This window comes from Ursus americanus, chromosome 23, assembly GCF_024610735.1.
Source record: "Ursus americanus isolate L20-20 chromosome 23, mUrsAme1.1.p, whole genome shotgun sequence".
Lineage (NCBI taxonomy): Eukaryota > Metazoa > Chordata > Mammalia > Carnivora > Ursidae > Ursus > Ursus americanus.
Genome location: NC_142149.1, coordinates 23,863,655 through 23,869,654, shown reverse-complemented (window position 1 = coordinate 23,869,654; position 6,000 = coordinate 23,863,655).

Here is a 6,000-nt window from a genome sequence, read left to right as displayed (position 1 = left end):
GCACCAAGCCCCGTCCTGGCATACAGTAGGTTTAAGAAAAATCTGTTGAAAGAATGCATGAACGAATAAATGAACAATTCCTCTGCCCCCCTTCCCCCGGGGGATGAGTCGGTCTCTCGGAGAGGTATTTGCTACTTTGTGCCCTTCATTCTCCCAGAAAGCCCCATCTTCAGCGTCTGTGTCTTTGTCCTTTACATATAACTTCCGGCTCACTGCACTGATCTGGAAAATACGGTTGCTATGGCCATGGGCCTGCTCGTGGGGAGCCCCGAGAGGCTCTGAGGACGCACTAGAGGACAAGGCAGGCATCCCTGGGTTGAGAGGGAGGAGGGCACAGAAAGAGGCAGTCCCCAGGCTTTACAAGCGGTAAATCTGGTACCAAGAAGCAGGGCGGGTGTGCCTGTTAAACGGGCAGCTTTGGGCACTTCTCCTGTGACACAGAGACACACTTTGTATTTTGCTTGCTCCAAAAAGGTAAATGGGAAAGAATAACCTATGATTAGAGCCACAGCACGGAGTTCGATGAGTCTACCAGTTAGCCCCATACGTTATTGGAGGACCTCTGGAGTTGGAGCATTTCTATGTCCATTCCTCTCGTCCTACAGTCTCACTTGGATTTGCCCCAGATGACCGGCCTCGAGTGAAGGCTGGGAAGATCTGTCACTGCAGTGAGAACAGGAGACCCACTCCCTAGAATACCGCGACGGAGCCAAGGTCGAGGGCCCAAGCCTTTTAGGGAGAGAACAAGAGAGCGGTGGGGGCTCAGCATGCCACCTCCCCACTCCTTGAGGCCGTAGGATGAGATGGTCAAAGACAGGCATGGTGAAGACAATCAATCTAGCAGCCAAATAGGCAAAGTCTGTGCTCTGGGTGGGTGACATGATCCAGACATGCTTCCACCTCAGGGCCTTTGCACGTGCTGTTCGTGCTGCCTGCGCTTCTTTCCCCTCAGATTTCTATACGGCTCACTCCCTCGGGTCTTTGCTTAACTGGCCCCTTCCCAGTCAGACTCTCCCTGGCCACCGTTTTAAATTGAAGCCCCCCCTCCAACCATTTCCCTGTTTTATTTGTCTCCGTAGCACTTCCTGCTATCTGACATGCTGGGTCCTTTCCCTCTCCCCCCTTCCTCCCTTCCTCCCTCCCTTCTTTCCTTCCTTCCTTCCTTCCTTCCTTCCTTCCTTCCTTCCTTCCTTCCTTCCTTCCACTGTCGGCCTCCTTTAATAGAATGTGAGAAGCATGGCAATGGTGTTTACAGATGCATCTCTGGTTCCCTGTTGCTGTGTAACAGATCACCCTAAAAACTCAGCAGCCGCAAACCAGCGTTTATTATCTCCACGGTGTCCGTGAGCCGAGAGTCCTAACAAGATCACGGTCATCTCTAAGCCTGACTGGGGCTGCAGGGCTGCACCCAGCCTCACTCACGTGGCTGTGGATGGGCCTCAGGTCTGCACCGGCTGCTGGCCCCGAGGCTTCAGTTCCTTGCCTTATGAACATCCCCGTAGGGCTGTCCACAGCAGGGGAGCCGAGGGAGTGCTCCCCAAAAAGGGGGAGAGCAAGAGAGTGAGAGAGCACCCAAGACGAAGCGCATGGGTCACTTAGACCCAGCCTGGCACAGCATGGGAGGGGCCCGCGGGAAGGTGTGGACGCCAGGATGGGGGCTCCTCGGAGCCGTCTGGGAGGCCGGCTGACAGATCCCCCACACGTCCCTGGCGTATAGGAGATGCTCCAGGAATCGTACAAAGAAAGAATGAAGGTAGGAATGACTCCAGTAGAAGGCATCGAGGCTTCGTGCCCCCAGGGAGCTAAGAGCCCTGAGCGCGGGCCCCCATCCCTGAAGGATCTTAGACACATGGAGCTTTCCTCAACCCCCACCCCACGTCCACCTCCACCTCTCCCCAGCCGGGTGACCTTGGGCAAGTCCCTCAACTCAGAGGCCTGTCGTAGGGGTTTAAAAGATGAGGAGGATGTTGACTAGCTAGAATTTAAATACAAATTTAAAAAATTAGATTAAAAAAAAAAAGACGAGGAAGTAGGCATCACAGAGTCTGACACACACAAGCCCTCAGTAAATGTCGCCAATGTGGGCAGTCCTGTGTGTTTTAGAGCTGGGGATGATGTGTGTGTGTGTGTGTGTGTGTGTGTGTGTGTGTGTGTGTGTGTGCTTCCATAGGGTTCTCTCCCCAGAGCCGTGGCTGAGAGCAGCTGCCCCAGGTTGGCCGTGCCGGCGGATGACTCATGTGGTCCAGACACCACGTTTATCACTGGGGCCAGAAATGGGCACGTGCTGGGGCCTTAGTCACCCGAACGGGCAGGACAGACTGATGAGCACGTGGGCTGCTGTCCATTTATACTGAGTTAGCATATATGACACCAGTGGCTCTTAAACTTTTTGCAGAGAGGGGAGGGAAGGATAAGTGGTGTCAGGGAACCTTTTGAAAGTTGACATGAAAAATGCACATTTATAGGTAAACACAAAAAAATATCGTCAGCTCAGGCCATTCACAGGTGGACCACCTTTCCAGAAGGCTGGCGCTTGACTGTGGCCTCCGTGAAGGCAAGACGGGAGCCTGCGTCTCCTGACCAATGAGTGCATGCTTACGTGGACGAACGAAGAAAAGAAGAACAAAAGCCCCAGAATCTTGGCATCTTTGCTGGCTGGCAGCGCATCCTCTCCCCTTGTACAATGGCCTCGGGAAACCGGCTGGTTTCGAAAGACCTGCGATCAAGTTCTGCTTAGCGACCTTGGACTTGTCCCCTGACCTTTCCGCACTTCGTTTTCCTCATAGGAAAATCATGTGAATTGCACAGTGTTTTGTAAACTACAAAGCCCGCGGGACACACCAGGGACGCTCGTTTGGGTCGGACTCCTATCCTGAGGGTGCATCGTCTCCAGCTCCCAACAGCACAGACCTGCCTTGGGGATGGGAGGCTTCCTCTGTGGGGCGGTGTGTTCAGGGGAAGCTGTAAAAACACGCTGAGCTGCCGGTCCTTCCGGCCTTCCTTCGTTAGCCTATCCCCAGCCCCACGGCCCAGGTTAAACCAGGAAGCTTGCTCTGGTGTCATTCCAGGCCTAAGGCCACACCCCACGTGTGTAGCCTAGACTGAGAGTCTTGCAATCATCCAGGCAACAAATACTTTTTGAGCAGCTACTCCAGATCAAGGCCTGTGTCCCCCGCCCCCAGCACGCTGGGGACACCATGGGAGCAAACCCACTCTGGTCCCTATTGTCGTGCAGCTGACAGTTGGAGGGAAGCAGATATGAATCCATCAGCCAGGAGGAGCCCAGGGTGCTGTGGAGGTGTGTAATGAGAGAGGGAGGGTGTCTGGGCAGGACACGTTTCCATTTAGAAGTGACAGGCGAGCTGAGCCCTGAGCTCAGCGCGATGGATGCGGCGGGAAGTACTCTGGAAAGAGGCCATGGCAAGTGCAAAGGGCCTGTGGTAGCACATTTGAAAGCCCGAAAGAAGGCTGTTACACAGAGTGAGGGGGAGAGGGATGCGAGAAATAACCAGGGACACGAGGCAGGCCGAGACGAAATCAGCTTGTTCTCTTTCATGTGATACTTACACAAAACGGAGGAAATGGAGTGGCAGATGTCAAGACTCTGCAAGCCGTTACACAGAAGGAGGGTGCCTTAGAAGCCAAATGAGAGGAACCCTCCCAGCAAGTGGGCCTTGAGTCAGACTGCAAGGACTTCCTGGCCCCATGGGGACCCCGAGGTGGGGAGGGGGTGACTTTCTCAACCACCTGCCGCGCGTGTCTGCCAGGTAGCAGAAAGGATGTCTGCACATTCACCTCTTTACCCGTTCCCTCTGCCACATGACTCCCTCTTCTTGCTGCTTACTGAGGGGGGACAGTGGACAGCTCTGTCTGGGGTGAGTCTGTTGTGGGAGAGGGGCTGGCCTGGGGAAGGCAGGGAGGGAAAGACACAGGGGTGGGGAGAAGGTGGTGCTGGAGTGTCTCCGGGCTGCTCAGGGGATGTGGAGAAAGAAGGGAGGGGAAGCCAGCAACAGGCCAGAGGAGGAGTTGAGGTGGGACAGGGAGGGAGAGTGGTCAGGAGGGGGCATCTGGGGGTGGGGGGTGGGACCTGACCCCTGGATTATGAGTCTCCTTATCCTGGAGGCACCTCAGCTCCCAGCTGATTGACCTGCTGAAGTCCAAGACCGTCCCAGGCGGCGCAGATCTACCAGGGGTCTGACACTCTTTCGGGAAAGGCTGTTTGCTTATCTCCGTCTCCTCGCTAGACTGTAAATTCCCTGAGGACACGCCTGTGTCTTCGTCAGTGTCTTATCTCCCAGTGCCTGATACAGTTACTAGTTGTCCAGTGAAGGACAGCAGGAGTGAGTACTGCACTGTAGGGAGGCCTGCAGGGCACGAGGCTGTCCCACAGCTACCGACGGAGCGCAGCTCTGAAGATCGGAACCCCGAGCTAGGTTATTGCCGGATTCTTGGGAGCACTGGAAGTGAGGCAGCCCACTGCCATCCACAGAAGGGCAACTCAAAACTCAGAAACCCTGGAGGCCGGCCATGGGATATGCTGGTTAACAACGGAACGCTGCCGCTGACTGCCTGGGTTCGAATCCTGCTTCGGCCACTTCCGGGCTTTGGGACCGTGGACTAATTACATACCACTCTGTGCCTCATTTTTCTGATCTGGAAAATGGAGGCACGAATAGATCCTAGGGTTGTTGTGAGAAGGAAGAGAGCTGAGCCTTTAGAACACTGCTTGGCACACAGGAAGGCTCCAGTGACTGTTGTCTAGGAAGGAGACGAGAGACCGGAAAAGTCCCTCCGCCCCAGCACAAGGCCTTAGGCCCAGAACACCTACAAGAGAACTCGCAGAACTGCCCGAACAGGGCACTCCCGGTGGCCTCTGGCGCTAAGCCCACCTGCACAGGTCGCTGGGTCAGTGAAGGCCCTCAGCCTCCCCCAGACGGAGAAGTGCAGACCTCAACGTCTGAGCCCACCGCCACTTGCTACACAGTGTCCTTGGGCAAGGCACTTGCTCAATGTCCCCAAGCTTCTGCTTTTTCATTGGTAAAAATGAAAAAGGGTTGTTGTGAGGATTCTGGGCCCGGCACAGGCACAAAATCGCCCTTCCCCAAGGTGGAGTGTTCAGAGGAACCAGGCCCTCTGCCCCTCCCCTTCCTCCACTGCCCCTCCCCCACGTCGGAGAGCCAGAGGCCCTGGTCCTGATTCCTGGCGTCCCTGGCTCTAACACCAAACCTGAGGCGAGAGTCACACCCCCTTTGTCAAAGCCAACTGGAGAGCCCCATCCCTGGCCACCTGAGTCAGGCTTCCCCAGAGACTCCTGTGTCTGTCGCCTCAGATGACCCCTGTCCCCACAAGCTCTCTGCCACATTGACTGAGGGAGTTCTAAGGCGAACCCCACAGGAAGAGAGGAAGTTCCGCAGCTTGAGTTCTGGCCGGAGGCCTCACCCTGCTGGGGACGGGGAGGGGGTGAGGTGGGAGGGAGGATTCCCCTTCCCTTTCTGTCCGCCTCTTTATTTTTTTTATTATTATTATTTTTTAGAGATTTTATTTATTTGACAGGGAGAGAGAGACAGCCAGCGGGAGAGGGAACACAAGCAGGGGGAGTGGGAGAGGAAGAGGCAGGCTCCCAGCGGAGCAGGGAGCCCGACGCGGGGCTCGATCCCAGGACCCTGGGATCACGCCCTGAGCCGAAGGCAGACGCTTAACGACTGAGCCACCCAGGCACCCCTCTGTCCCCCTCTTTAGACACACAGTTGATCATCCAACTTGTCCAACTGCCCAACTGTGTTCATTGGCACAACGAGACGGGAACGTTTCAGAGCGGTAGGATTATGTCCTGCGAACTGGGAGTTTCTAGGTTTGTCCCGCCGGGGCGCTTTGCACAGAGCTCCTGTGAGCTGGGGAACTCCCGTGTCTGGAAGGCAGAGGTGGGCGGTAAGACCTGGCTCAGGCCACCATACAAAGTGACCCGCCCGCCCCACCCTCAGCCCCATCGGTGAATTTGGG